General features: G+C 39.7%; 1 protein-coding gene across 6 annotated transcripts in view; it reads right to left on the reverse strand.

Annotated features, from left to right (window-relative positions):
• ZNF609 (zinc finger protein 609) overlaps nucleotides 1–16,280 on the reverse strand; it is a 229,953-nt gene that overhangs the window by 206,254 nt on the left and 7,419 nt on the right. The window contains exon 2 of one of the 6 annotated variants that reach the window (XM_067029654.1): nucleotides 11,760–11,840. The exons of 4 other annotated variants lie outside the window; for them this stretch is intronic. The gene's annotated coding sequence lies outside the window, so the exon portion shown is untranslated. Of the gene's footprint in view, nucleotides 1–578; nucleotides 664–11,759; nucleotides 11,841–16,280 lie in introns of those variants that run through there. One more of the 6 variants, XM_067029656.1, reaches the window with a different exon arrangement.

The following is a 16,280-nucleotide window of genomic DNA, read 5'->3' on the forward strand; positions in this document are numbered from 1 at the left end:
GCTGCCACATTAGAGCTCACTAATCAACTGAATTTCCAACTGGGGCTCTAACGAGAAACAATCAACTTTCCTTTGGGTCTCCTCCTTAATTTATTACATTAATTACTGCAACAAAGGAACTGTGTCATCTCCTCAAGTACCACAGCTCTCAGCTTATATCTCCAATGGGGATCAGATAAAGACAGACTAAGAGTGCCAATTTGAGAAGATGGATCCAATTCAACAGGGCTCATCTGACCATGTGTCACCTAAGGACAGAAGAGCAAAAGTGTAGCATCTCCCAGTCCCTCAGTGTTTATAACCTGCACCTCATGAATAGTTTTATGGTCCTCACAGGCTGCTATTCTCAGAGTAAGATTATGAGGCTTGACCTGTTTCATTTCACATAAGCAAATGACACTTCCACTAGACATAGCTATTCAACAGGGCTCAGGTTTAGAGCCTTGGTGTTTGTCAATACTGCTCTGTGTCAGCATACATCTCAAAATAGGCTAAACAGCATACTAAACGTGTAAATAATTCAGTCCCAACCCTACAGGGATTCATTGGTGGAAGTGGTTCACAGAGAAAACCCTTACCAAGGCCTATGTATAAGCAGAAGGCAAAGATAATCTAGGGCTTCCCTGGTGGCGCAGTGGTTGAGAATCTACCTGCCAATGCAGGGGACACGAGTTCGAGCCCTGGTCTGGGAAGATCCCACATGCCGTGGAGCAACTGAGCCCGTGAGCCATCGTCTGGAGCCTGTTTTCTGCAACAAGAGAGGCCGCGATAGTGAGAGGCCCGCGCACCACGATGAAGAGTGGCCCCCGCTTGCCACAACTAGAGAAAGCCCTCGCACAGAAATGAAGACCCAACACGGCCATAAATAAATAAATAAAACAAATTTTTTTAAAAAAAGATAATCTAAAGTAAACAATAAAGCTCTACCATCCCCCCTCCCCTAACAACTAAAGGGCTATGTTGCCCTTTATAATTTAGTTCTTTTCCCCAGAGGTAAACATTCTGTACTAAAGAGAAAGAGGTGATGTCAAATTCTCAAGAAAAAAGTGAATAGTGGAGTTAGCTTAGGAATCAGGAGATCTAAGAAATTGGCCCTCCGCACAGAACTGTTGTGGCAGAGCTTTTCTCACCTCTAAAACAGGGAATAATATGGGTCAAGTTCATAGGAACGGGGGAAAGGAAAAAACCTAAGCAGGGACTTCCCTGGGGGCACAGTGGATAAGACTCTGTGCTCCCAATGCCAGGGGCCCAGGTTCGATCCCTTGTCAGGGAACTAGATCCCACATGCATGCTGCAACTAAGAGTTCGCATGCCACATAAGGAGCCCTGGAGCCTCAACTAAGGCGACTGCCTGCCGAAACTAAGGAGCCTACGTGATGCAACTAAGACCCGGTGCAACCAAATAAAATAAGTACATAAATAAATATTTAAAAACAAAACAAAAAACCCCTAAGCACTTTTCAGGAAACATGAGGAATTACCTTCATTTTTATATTCTAGACCTCACCTCTTTTCCTAAGTCTCTTACTTAACCACTATCCTATAGTAACTCTAAAGAGCACACAAAGAAAACTTCTCTATCAAAAGACAGTATCTAGGGACTTCCCTGGCAGTCCAGTGGTTAAGGCTCCGTGCTTCCACTGCTGAGCACACAGGTTTGATCCCTGGTTGGGGAACTAAGATCCCACATGCTGCGTGGGGCGGTCATAAGAAAAAAAGATAGTATCTACACTGTTAGACTAACCATAAAAAATGGTGGAATTCACACACACATCCCTTAGGATATCTAAGCCAGATTGACTTCTCCAGCCTCATCTCATGGCCACACTCTGTCCTCTGCACCCCATTCCCACCTTACTGCCTTTTGGCATTTACCTCAGACATTCCCTGCTCACATCCTACCTCCCAGTGCGTGTGATGATTTGATTAACATTTGTTTCCTCCACTGGACTGCATCCTGAGGGCAAGGGGCTACATCTCTTTTGCTCACCATTGTATCCTAATAACAGTGTTTAGGTCACAGTGCTCCCTCAATAAATATTCTGGTCAATAAATGAGTGAATGAACACTGCTTTCCTCAATGGGCAGAATCATAACACTGCCAAGGCTGCCATTTCTCATCTCCATTCTTACTTGAGCTTGATTTGTCACTAGTTATAAGCTGTCTCAATTACCTAACAGTCTTCAAACTTACTAGAACAGAGTGTGGATTCCTCTTTCTTCTAAGATACAGATAAAGGATACAGATTTATCAAGAGTCAAGGGGAAAAGTAAGAAAACAATCCAGTCCCCACATTTCTTAAAAAAATGCCTAACTGCTCTGGAGTATTCTCAGCCTTCAGTCTCATCCATGCATAGCTGCTACCCAAAATAGGGCTAGCCCACAAATCAGGAGTTCTGGACATAACCAATCCCTTGGAAGCCTTGTACTTAAATGTATGATACATTCTATCAGACTTAAAACGTTCAGTTAGCACATTTTAAACATCTATGAATCAAAGGTGACAGAAGTCAGAAAAGTGGTCATGTCTGGGAGGAGGTTACTAAGTGGGAAGAAGCATGAGGTAACCTTGTGGGGTGCTGGAAATGTTCTATTATCTTGAGCTGGATGGTAGTTATATGGCTATATACACTTGTAAAAACTTGTACACTTAAGATTGGTGTACTTAATGCACTTTATCATATGCACATTATATTAAGAAAAAAAGGTAAAATAGTAAACACCTATGAATAAAAGGACTGTATTACTGGATCATGGTCCTGGTCCTAAAATAGCATTTTATGAGATCACAGTAAAAGGGAATCATGCCATCAATCCCCACAGGTTATTTAGGGGGATGGAAAGAAGGGAGGGAGGGAGGGAGGGAAGGAAGGAAGGAAGGGAGGGAGGGAAATACATTTAAGGATTACCATGTGTTTGACTATATTGTGAGGAAATTTATAGATCTGTTGGAGAGTCTGAAAGAATTAATAACAACAAACCAAAAACAATGAGGTACTTAATGATATTAAATCCTGGAAAAAAACATAAGTTGTATAAGAAAACATAACAGGGGACTTCCCTGGTGGTCCAATGGTAAAGAATCTGCCTTCCAGTGCACGGGACACGGGTTTGATCCCTGGTCAGGGAACTAAGATCCCACATGCCGTGGGGCAACTAAGCCCGTGCGCCACAACTACTGAGCTCGCACGCCTCAACTAGAGAGTCTGCATGCCAGAAACTACAAAGCCCACGCACCCTGGAGCCTGCACGCCACAATAGAGAAGAGAAAAAACCCGTATGCCACAACTAGAGAAGAGAAAACCCTCATGCCACAACTAGAGAGAAGCCCGCACGCCACAACTAGAGAAGAGAAATCCCACACGCCACAACTAGAGAGAAGCCCGTGGGTGGCAACAAAAGATCCTGCATGCTGCAATGAAAGATCCCACATGCCGCAACTAAGACCTGATGCAGCCAAACTAAAATTTAAAAAACCAAACAAACATAATAGTAGTATACTAAATGGTTCAATAATAAATATTTACTTAACACAATAAATAATGGATACTGATGAAACCAAACATTTGACTTGATAAGAAGGGGAGGGCAATAGGAGTGTATATTATTTATTACTTAGAAATATGGGAGTGAATACAAGAAAAAGACTGAAAATTTTAAAGCAGGTGCCTAGTGGGAGTGAGACTTGGTGATGGGAAGGGGTAAACAGTGGATTACTGATTTTCATTAAAAGCCATACTACTATTTGACTTTTAATATAAAGTTCATGGGAAGACAAAAACAAAAAAGTACATGTATTAATCTGATAAATAAAACATTTTAAAATAATTTTATATGGTTATTATAGTTCCATATAATTCATTAAAAAGAAATAGATGCAAAGTTCTAAGAGAGCATAAAGCAATTCCTATTCAGACAGAGGTTATATATTTAATTTTTTTTTTCATTTGTAACATCCAAGTATTTTAGTTTCATTGTAATAGCTATTTCCTGTCCATCAATGGACACTGATTTTTAAAGGGGTCATTACTCCATTACAATAAATACGGTAAACTGGAATGCTGAAAAAATAAATTAAAAAATAATTTTATAAAAAGGATACACTCCCCCAAATATTACTAGATCCCCTTGACAGGTTATTATAAAATATATTAATCCAATAATTTATCAAAAATCTTATGAGCTAGGAAGAGGGGTAGCAGAAGTGAGGTAGGTGTGGCTATAAAAGGGCAATGTGAGGTACCTTGGTGGTGATGGAACTGTTCTGTATCTTGACTGTTGGTAATAAAATTACATAGGACTAAATACACACACTCATAAATGGGTACAAGTAAAACGGGAAATGTGAACAAGCTGGGTGGATTGTATCAATGTCAATATCTGGTTGTGACATTGTACTATACTTGAATGACATTACCACTGGGGGAAACTGGGTAAAGGGTACAAGGGATTCCTTTGTATTATGCTTACAACTGCATGAGACTCCTACAATTATCTTAAAGTAAGAAGTTTTAATTTAAAAACACAAGAAAACCTTCCAGACACTTTTTAAAATTTCTACTACCTCTAGTTAACTACCTCTAGTTAAATTTTATTTATTTACTATTGATAAGAGCAAGCCAATAATTAAGCTAAATTCATTTCTAATTTGAAAAGGTGCTCTCTATCCAATACAGGATTCTAAGAACTGGTGAACAAGTCTATACGTTCTTTTCATCGCCTGAAAGGGTTTGACAATACTCCCTCTGTCTTTAAAAGCTGAAGATTTTTTTTTTTTCATTTTACATGTCTTCATTAAAGCCTTCATCTCATTTGGTCACCAGCTCTGATATGTGTTTCTTAGGGATGAAAACACACAGTTTCACAAACAAAGACAAACCTTGGTTTTGTATAGAGGGAAGTTTATTTTTATCTTTCTTTAGTTCTCTTCCTAATGACGCCTAGCATTTCCCTGGCAGCACACTAAGCTAACTTTTTGAGGAATAGCTTACCAAGATTTCTAGTCTCCTTTGGGGGCTATAATTGTTGGCTAGAAGTTACTCACGCTAACAAAGTGGTTTGGACTTTCTGCCTCTTTTATTTATTTATTTATTGGCTGCATTGGGTCTTCGTTGCTGTGTGCAGGCTTTCTCCCGTCGCGGCGAGCGGGGGTTACTCTTCATTGCGGTGCGTGGGCTTCTCATTGCAGTGGCTTCTCTTGCTGCGGAACACCGGCTCTAGGTGCGTGGACTCAGTAGTTGCGGCTCGTGGGCCCTAGAGCGCAGGCTCAGTAGTTGTGGTGCACGGGCTTAGTTGCTCCATGCCATGTGGGATCTTCCCAGACCAGGGCTCGAACCTGTGTCCCCTGCATTGGCAGGCGGATTCTTAACCACTGCACCACCAGGGAAGTCCCCTGGACTTTCTGCATCTTTTAAATGTAATACTATGCACACTGAAGCTCATCGTCTAGTTTTCATTCCCCACACACAGCCAAGATATTTCGGAAGTATAATCTTGAACAATTTGGGAACCTAAGTACTTGAAAGAGCTTAATGTCATGAGAAAACCTGAATATGTCACTTTTCGAAAACATTTATTAAAATGTCAAATAAAATGAGTGTCACTGCTTAAACCCTTCCACCTAGAAGAATTTATCAAGATGGTTTCTGGAGGTAAAGTCATGAGAAACCACACATTACAATGGAAAAAAAACAAAACAAAACAAAGGAGGAGGTAGCAAAAGCTCAAGTCTACTCTTTACCCCCCCCAGATGTGTAAGAATCTTGGGCAAGTCACTTATTTCAGCCTCAGTTATTTCACCTATAAAAAGCTGAGATAATTAGTATACCATACACAGTTTAATACTCTCAGTAGAAACTGGAACACCACCCTGACAAGAAACTCATTAATATTCTTACAACAAAGTGAATAAATATTTACTTGAAATAGAACAACAACCAAAAAAGGTTATAAATAGCCTCATTAGCTGAAGTCAGGTTTGTGCCTACCTTACAAAAAATCTTTCAGAACTTTGGGGTTTTAGAACTGCAGAGAAGGGACTGTGGACCTACACAGAAGTGTTTAATGTCAGAAAGTCAGTTTGCTAATGCACAACAAAACATTTTCTCCCATTACAAGACTAAAGTTTTTAAATAGCCTTTGGCCTGACTTTAACAGAAAATCTTTTAAAACTAAACAGTGTCAGGACTTCCCTGCTGGTCCAGTGGTTAAGACTCTGAACTCCCAATGCAGGGGGCCTGGGTTCGATCCCTGGTCAGGGAACTAGATCCCGCAGGCTACAACTAAAACATCCCACGTGCCGCAATGAAAGATCCCACATGCTGCAACGAAGATCCTGCATGCCGCAACTAAGACCCGGCACAGCCAAATAAATAAATATTACAAAAAAAAAACTAAACTATGTCCACTGGTAACAACTCTGTCCACACACAACTGTCAATGATTTGTCATATGTGACTTCTCCTTATGTAAACTAACCCATCACCTTGGCCCCAGTAAATGATATGAATGATACCTAGTCATCTCAATCTTTAATTTACATTTTTCAATTTTCTAATATAGATTTTATTCCCTCCACCTCCAAACCCTCTATGGACAGAGCCACATATCTACACCAGTCCCTTAGTGTAATGACCATGCCACTTAAAACATGAAGTGATATACTTTTACTAAGAGTTACAGTTTATCCTTGAATTCTTTCTCAATTCTTGGGTAGATAGATTTAATCTCATCAAATTTACTGATATGATCAAGAAAAGCCTAGGCAGCTAGGAAAAAATGTATTGAAAAGACTAAATAAATATTACTATTTCTGGGATAACTCCAGGGACTTCTGTACATTTTTCCGTGCTTTCTATGCATTAAAAAAGATTAACTCATGTCCTAATTTTTTTTTTTTTAAGTTAAGCATTTATCATCATTTGACCAGAAGCTTTAAACTGCTTGGGAAGTGGGAAAAACAGAAGTGGAAATTCTCCAACATCTTCATCCCTGAATGGATCTTTCACATCATGATCAAGCAGTCTTACAATTTTCTAGTTGCCTTTCCATTTTTAACATGTCTTCTTAAAAAAGCAAAAACAAACATAAAAAACTCTTACCAACAGTTGAGAAAAAGCTTAACTAACTCATCTTTTTTTCTTTCACCTAATTTCTAGGCAGCACGTGTGACTAACCACCATCACTTTGTGGGCTTCTTTGGTCTTGATTGAAAATGTTTAAAAAATTTTTTTAAAGATGCTTTTCTCCTCTTCACAACCTCGGAGACTATGCCAAGTGACCATCTGTTTTGCACGGTCCTTTTGATCCCTTGCTTTCTAATAAAATAGCTTTTAAGTCTTTAAACTTCCGGTGGGTTGTTTTTTTAAAATCTTTCCACTTTTCCTACTGCACATACTTGATCGCAGCTCAATTTCTTAAAAATGAATCTCCATATGATAGATTTTATTCCTGCTCTCCCTGAAGAATGTTGAGCTTAATCAAGATTATGATTACTATTAAATAGTGTTGACTTACAGAAACGTTTATCAATTCTTGTTTGTTCCTCAAAGCAAAATCCAGGTTATTTCTTTGCTTTATGGGCTCTAAAACTGCCATCTGTGTGAAGTCGTTTATCTTACTCAAAACCACATCTTCACATTTGCTGTCAATAAAGTATTTAACCAATCTATGTATAAGTAAATAAACCCCACATTATTATTATCTGGCCTAATTCTGCAGCTTCTCCAATCTCCTTTAACACTTTCAACTCAGCCACATTATTGTGATTAGGACTGTGACATTCTTATTTAAGTAAGGATTTCGATCCTTATACAAATTTAATCCCTTGCAACCTGTATCATTCCTATGAAGTGCAGAGCCTAGCAGCACATTTCAACGATTAGTTTCCTTCCATCAAGTATCTGAGATGTGAATTAAACCATTATATCATTATTTTGCCTACCAAGAAAGGAGAAGGGAAAAAAATTATATAAGGATGAGAGAAATGGCACTCATCATGTTTATGTAACACTTGAAAACAAATCTAATGCTTCAGATCACAAATTCAGGTAAAATATATTATAAACTTGTTGTTGGAAGAAAGTCACTGTTATATTACGTACCCCAATGTAATCTTGTTAAAACTGAATTTCTTTCTTATAGGAAGGCTCCATAAGAAAAAGAATATTACCAGACACTGTCCTGCATTTCCCTCTTTGTCAGATAGTGTTATGGAACTCATGTGAAATACACACTGCCAGGATTTCTAGCTGTTAGGACTGGAAGGGCCTACTAATACAAACCACAGAAACAATACTACTAAAAAAAGCAATTATCACTAGCAAACTAAGCAACATTAAAGCATTTTTACTAATAAAGCAAACAACTTGGTCAGTTAAACTGAAACCCTTTTAACCACTAGAGAAAAAAAACAACCCACACTTGAATTAACAGACACTGGTTTTAAAGTTCACAGTATCCGTAATATGTTATTATACCACTTGAGTGTATGTGGTGAGGACGTATGACTTCAAGTCTGATATTCAGCAAATCCTGACAAAGAAAAGCAATGTGAAATCTGCCTAGAGGCTCGCCTAACATTAGAACCATATCTGCCTAAAAGTTAACAGATTTTTCTTAGCATCGACCCCAAGTTCATTGAGAACCTTTATTCTAAATTTTATATCAAAAATAGCACATTTTTTCAGAATGGCAAATAGGTCTCCTTGTGCACTGCAACTGCACAAGCTGATGATATAAATAACTAAAAATAGACGTACAGGTATCCTGCACCTCTCAGCTACCTCAAATAGCATACAATATAACAAACGTGCTGAGAACTTGATGTCCACAAGCTGCATTCTACATAACCCAAGGACAGAAATAAGACATCTCTTATACATTAGGTAGGAATTTTAGGTTCCAACAAATTACCAAAACAGCAGTCTGGCCTAAGGGATTTCTGTTTCCTATCAGCTTAACGTAAAGAAAAAGGGAAGAGGCAACAGGAAAAATAATGAAGTAGTAGAAGGGTTAGTAAAGAGCAAGCAAGGAAACTATAAGAACATTTACAAAACACAAGTCAAACAAGAGAGCATCTAGACATCATAAGACACCTTCACCCTCAGGCTAATGAATTAGGTACTGAGACTTCCAGAACATAGCTAGCTATGCATTGAGAGGAAGTCGAAATACCACAAACCTTAAAATTCAATTTTTAGGCTGGGAGCAATGTGTACAGTCCCTGAAAACTTATTTTTAACGAGCTACCCCAAACAAATTTGCTGAGGTCTCACTAGAAAGAGGGAAGGTCATGATAATGGGCTTTTCCCTCTGAGGAAGGAGAAAACTCAGAGGCCTAACTCACCCATTACTCTAAGCACCCAAGGGCCAATCAACAGAAGAGTAAATCCCACTCCTCAGGGAACTGGCTACAAGGCCTCCAGTTCTACCCTTGGTGTCTTCCAGACATGACTGCAGTTTTCACCATGATTACCTTCCAGGAATGCCAGCCAGGGAAGCAGCCAAGAAAAAAGAACATTTCTCCACCTCACTGTCAGCTAGACTCTCTGGAACAACTGCAGACAGTGCCTCTATCTCTCTTCTGGGCAGAAGAGTATTCAGCACCCTCAGGGAAGTGCCTAACAAACCAGTAACACACTAGCACCACAATTCTCAAAGATGTCTACTCTGACCATCTTATTTAAAGCTGCAACCTTCCTACCTCCCCCACCTATCCTTCCTCCATACTCCTAATCTCCCTTACTCTGTTCTATTTTTTCCCACATTATTTATCACCCTCTTTCACTATATAATTATTTATTATGCTTATTTATATTTCCTTTTGTTACAAGACAAGATCCATGCGGTTGGGATTTTGTCTGTTTTGTTCACTGATAGATCCTAAGCAGCTAGGACAGGACCTCACATATAGCAGGAATCCAATAAATATTTATGGAACAAAAGAAGTAAATAAGAAAAACTAAAAAGACCTCTTGGAGGTCAACAATACCCAGAGGGCCCAACCATGCCTATATTCCTCTAACAGAATCAGTCTGGCTCCCGTCACTGACCTACATTGCTTCTGTCTGCCTTGTACTACCTCTCCCCCTCCCCTCAAGTCTTCCATCAGCTAGGATATATGCAACCACAGTACTGCTGCAGGCACTAAAGGGCACAAATGCTTGTCCTTGAGTATGAAGGATTTCTAAAGGCTTTCACAGGTTGTACCTTGTTCCTAGGTTATTCAGTTTGGGATAAAATGTGTTAAATGGAAGTTACCTTAACATAAAAGAAGGTCTGAAAAAAAAAAATTACAAGAAGTTTCTCTTTCCAAAAATCAAATTCCAATTCAATTCAGCAAGCATTACACATAAAGTTATATTCAAAGCACTGGGGTGGAAGCCATGGGAAACAGGAGACTCAAATCTCTAAGGAGGTTAGAATGAGGTAGGGAAAAAAATATATTCACATATGATTAAAGTCAAGGTGTGGGCTTCCCTGGTGGCGCAGTGGTTGAGAGTCCGCCTGCCAATGCAGGGGACACGGGTTCGTGCCCCGGTCTGGGAAGATCCCACATGCCGCTGAGTGGCTGGGCCTGTGAGCCATGGCCGCTGAGCCTGCGCGTCCAGAGCCTGTGCTCCGAAACGGGAGAGGCCACAACAGTGAGAGGCCCGCGTAATGGGGAAAAAATAAATAAATAAATAAAGTTAAGGTGTGATACAGTGCTATAACAGAGATCCTAGCAAAGAGTTAAAGAGATACAGAGGAATACAGAATCAATTCTGGAGATATAGGTGGGTGGGAAGAAGAAAGTTAAGAAAGTCTTCAGGAGGGAGATGAAATTTTTTGGTAGGCTGAAGGAAGGGTCAGATTTAAAGCTGAATGCCTTGGAGCAGGGAAGGGCATTCCAACAAAAAAGAAAAGAAAAAAACTAAGGTGTTGAGACCGAAAAATGCAGGTTAAGTGGAAGGAATGGCTGGAAAAAGAGTGAGAAAAATAAGATTGAAGGCCAGGATTGGTCAGATTATAGAGGATCTTGAGTGCTGGCATATATAGGCAGTAAGGAGTCATTAAACGTTTTCAGCAAGAAGTGAAATAATGAGAACTGTGTTTATAAAAGTCTACACTGGGGGCTTCCCTGGTGGCGCAGTGGTTGAGAATCTGCCTGCCAATGCAGGGGACACGGGGTTCAAGCCCTGGTCTGGGAAGATCCCACATGCCGTGGAGCAACTAGGCCCATGAGCCACAACTACTGAGCCTGCACGTCTGGAGCCTGTGCTACGTAACAAGAGAGGCCGCAACAGTGAGAGGCCTGCGCACCGCGATGAAGAGTGGCCCCCACTCACCTCAACTAGAGAAAGTCCTCGCACAGAAACGAAGACCCAACACAGCCAAAAATAAATAAATAAATAAATAAATAAAAGTCTACACTGGGATTCCTTGCTACATATTCCTCTAGAAACAAATTCTTTCCTTTCACAGCACTTCAGCTCATAATCATACATTCATTAAATGATTGATAGTTTCCTCAACTAGATGTGTAAGTCTTGAAAGGACAGAGATGATGTCTGGCCTGGCACATAAGTGCTCAATAAATACAGGCATACCTTGGGGATATTACAGGTTCGGTTCCAGACCACCACAATAAAGCAAATATCACAGTAAAGCAAGTCACACAAATTTTTTGGTTTCCCAGTGCATGTAAAAGTTATGTTTATTATATACTGTGTCTATTAAGTATGCAATAGCATTATGTCTTAAAAAATAATGTACATACCTTAATTTTAAAATGCTAACCATCATGTGAGCCTTCAGCAAGTCACAGTAGCAACATCAAAGATCACTGATCACAGATCACCTTAACAAATATAATAATAATGAAAAAGTTTAAAATACTGTAAGAATTAGAGAAAAATTGTGACACAGAGACACGAAGTGAACAAATGTTGCTGGAAAAATGGTGCCAACAGACTTGCTCGACACAGGCTTGCCACAAACCTTTAATTTGTAAAATACTCAGTATCCGCGAAGCACAGTAAGTCTTACTGAACTGCAGCCTAAGAAACTACAGGTACCAACATGCAATGTTGTATCAGCATGCAATGCAGTACCAGCAGGCAATGTGGCCTAACTGCCAGACCTGGATTTCAATCATGGTGTGGTTTGATTTCCAAGGGTTGCATGGCACCTACTCTGGTCACTTTCCAATTCAAAACTCTTCACTTAACACTTTAAAAAAAATCTATCTACAAAAGCCACTTATATTTCTAATACAAATCTTTAAAAAAATCTCATTCAAGTGGAACACTTCTCAAAATAACCTTTAGATTACCTGAAAATTAGTAATGTGCTACAGATGGCTGGGAATAAAGCAAAACACTCCCAGGACTTTTTATGAGTCCAAAATAAACAACAGTTCCTCCCACTGAATTTTTCTATTACAGACACATGGATGTTTTAAGTACAAATTTAAGAACAGGGAATGCTTCTTCCAATGTTCAAAGGTAGATAAAACATGTGATTTTGCCATGTTAAACACATTCCCCCAAAAGAAAGAAAGACAAAAGACTAAAAGACCATCATCTTCTTAACATTCAATAAATAGCCGCTATTGGAAGTTCCAAATCCAAAAACTAACTGGGAAATGCTGATAAAAATCCTAACTTGGAGAATTAACAACTAGGTTATACAAGTTTATTCCTTTAAACTGCTTGAAAGCGAAGATTTTCTAACATCACAGTTAACCCTTGAATAACATGGGTTTGAACTGTAATTTAGGTCCACTTATATCTGGATTTTTTTCAATAAATACGTACTACAGTACTACACAACCTGCAGTTGGTTGGAACCTTGGATACTGGAAGGCCAACTGTAAAGTTATATGAGGATTTTTTTACTTCCCTGGGCGGGGGGGGGGGGGGTGGTGCCCCAACCCCTGTGTTGTTCAAGGGTCAACTCTACTACCAATTTCAAAGTTCCTAAAGTCACCCATTAGCTTTAATTTGCTCAGTCCCATTTAGGGGTGTATTTCAGAGATCCCCCTTGTTGGTCAAACTGCCAGATTTTGCATTTTGAGCATTAAAAATAACACTTTTATTTTGTAAACAAAACAGTGGGCAACTCTTATTCAATCCCAAGAAATTAATTCAAAGTAGGTTTTCCACTAACTGGACAAAAATAGAAAAATGCCCAACCCACCTCCAAAATCAGTCCCTTGGCTCAAGATTTCAGATATAAGAGATTTAAAGATCTTAGATTCCTGACTAAATATACAAAATTACTTCTTAAGAATATCAGGCAAATCCTTTCAGGTTTGATTTCTTTCTCCCAAGCTGAGGTTCTTTTTCTACAGCTTTCTGATCCCCATTCCTATGGCTTGAGAAGGCTAGAAAAAGGTATATTTGACAAACTGGTGAACCTGCAGAATGAAGGTACAAGACTCTCCAAAAGAAGATAACTTCATAAAAAAAAAAAAGCACAGCATAAACTTTATAAACATATCAAAGAGGAGTGAGAGTCAAGCCCCCAGGAACTAAGGCTGCACTTATTTGCCCTTCTGAATACCGACACAATAATAAAAAACTGCCCCCTTATGTCAACCATCAACCATTTTTGTTCCATTCTTTCATCATAATCTTGATAACATAAAATTCAACACTATATGGAACCTTTAGAGATGATCATGTCTAATATGCTCACTTTACAGATAAGGAAAGTGAAAACACAGGACTGACTAGCACAAGTCACGGCTAGTCAGAGGCAAAACAGCGATCAGGATCTGAGTTTTATGATTCGCAATTCTGTGCTTTTTCCTCTATGCTTTGAAAAGCTATATTAGCAAATAAACATTTTACACTATTAAATCAGGAAATAACTAACTGTAACTAAGCCACACAAAAATAAAATTCATCCATCTAAAGAGAACAAAGGGTTAGAATAGGAAGTACTCCAATTCAAACAGAAAGAAGGAGCATTTGTTCATACAGTACAGGGCTTTCTTAAGGGCACAACCTCGCACATATTTTCTGAGCCATTTTATTAATTACCACCTGCTGGGATTTGTGTCCTGTGCTCCATCAAATGCAACTCCTTAAGAGAATGCCACAATGACTCTTGTGGCAAAGGTCTGAAAAGTGGTAACTTCTGGCATAGATAACTTGATGGTACAAAAGGAACCCACAAACGTGGTGCCAAGAATCAAGAGGAGAGGACTGGGGGCTTCCCTGGTGGTGCAGTGGTTAAGAGTCTGCCTGCCAACGCAGGGGACACGGGTTTGAGCCCTGGTCCAGGAGGATCCCACATGCCGCGGGGCAACTAAGCCCGTACGCCACAACTACTGAGCCTGGGCTCTAGAGCCCGGGAGCCACAACTACTGAGCCCGCAAGCTGCAACTACCACAGCCCGCGTGCCTAGAGCCCGTGCTCTGCAACAAGAGAAGCCACCGCAATGAGAAGCCCGCGCACGGCAACAAAGAGTAGCCCCTGCTCACCAAAGCCTGTGCACAGCAACAAAGACCCAACTCAGCTAAAAATTAATTAATTAATTAATTTTTTTTAAAAAAAGAAGAGAGGACTGAAGTTGAAGAGGGTGGAGATTTTGCTGGGAGCAAGTAATCCTGAAAATAGGATACGAATAAAAATCCAAGGGAGCAACGCTGGCCTGACACTAATGACCAGAGAGCACAATAAAAAGAAGGCAGTTTCAGAGCTTGCCTGGCATCAGACAGCTCTCACCTGCAAAAGAAAGGAAAAAATTCTCACAGAGACAAGAGAAAGATCGCAGGTTTGCTCCTGAGTGATGGATTAGATATGACCTAATAGGTATTTGCCATCTCTTATTTCTGGGACTCTGATCCAAGAACAAACAGCAAGAGAACCATGAAAAATCAGCCCTGTTGGATCTGGAGTTCTGCCTTGACAAGATATAAAGCTCATTCATAGATCTGACTGTGCTCATGAGACTGCAGTTCAACTCCTGCTGCTAGAGCAAGGGGAGGGGGAAGGAAGATAGAAAGGGGTGAGTGGGAAGGAGGTGGAAGATCTGGGTTGTGACTATAATAGCTACAGTAATTAGAGTGTTTCCAGGCTGCTAGGGAAGTCTTCAGAGCAGAGAATGTGGATAGGAGATGGTGGAGGGGGAAAAACATGAGGAAGCAAACTACTGAGAATGCTAGGAAAATACATGGTGGTTTGTGAACAGTTTAAAACAAACAGCTGCGATGGCTTCATATGGGGAAATAAAGAAGTTTATATTTTTTCCCAGAAATGAATATTACACAAATGACTGCTAGGCTCCTACTTAAAGCTAGGTTGCAAACTAGGTTTAAACAGATTCTTGCAAATGTCCCTGTCTCTGTAGTGGTCCACTGGCCCTGGCCTCAGTCACACTGTTTGCCTCCCTTTTCCCTAAATCAATCAATAAACTCAATCTATCTATCCAGCCAGCCAGCCAGCCATCTACCTAAGTCTCTGTCTCAACCTCTCTGACAGATCAGAGCCTTCACTTCACTTGGAAAAGGGATTTCTGAACTCCAAAACAGTTAAAGTCACTTCTTTGCTGTCAATCAACTGTTAATTGATACCCTGTGAATTCAATTAGATTGTGTGTATCTGTGTGCGTGTGTGTGTTCCAAGCACACAGCTTGTCAGCCCAATACAGAAAATCACTGGAGGACACTAAAGTCATAAAATAAACACCAAGTTGTTTGTTTATAAATTTTAGGCTCTACGCCACCGCCTACTATAGTGACATGAACATGTGAAAGAAAAATAAAATGATATTAACAGACGATGATGATAACCTAGGAGGAAAATCTGGGAATTTGCAGAAAACCGCAAAATAGAAAGTCCTCCTCCAAGTTATAGGAAATACTATACTTGTTTTTAAGATAAACATTTAGTTGAGATACTTCCTTAGCATGATTTGGCCCTCTGATGATGACTTGATTCTAACAGTGATGTTAATCTCAAAGCCAGAAAAAAAGAGTTATAAAAGTGCTGGGAGAAACTAAAAATGCAATAGAACAAATAACAGAAGAGGTACAAACTTCATGTGGAGAATTACATTCATAAAATAAAAACACATGTGAAAATCATGAGTAAGATATGTCAGGTAGACTTAACACAAAGTCAATTACATCCTTTGCACCTGGGTATCCTCCCAGCAGCTAAATCCTTTTCACCACCCTAAAAGCAAAAGAATTTTCTCCTTCCCTATCCCCCTAATAAACAAGTGCTAGAAATACTGAATTACCATTATTCCCTTCCCTTTCATAGGGCATAAAGCCAGAACTCACAGA

This window comes from Kogia breviceps, chromosome 3 (genome assembly GCF_026419965.1).
Source record: "Kogia breviceps isolate mKogBre1 chromosome 3, mKogBre1 haplotype 1, whole genome shotgun sequence".
NCBI classification, from domain to species: Eukaryota; Metazoa; Chordata; class Mammalia; order Artiodactyla; family Physeteridae; genus Kogia; species Kogia breviceps.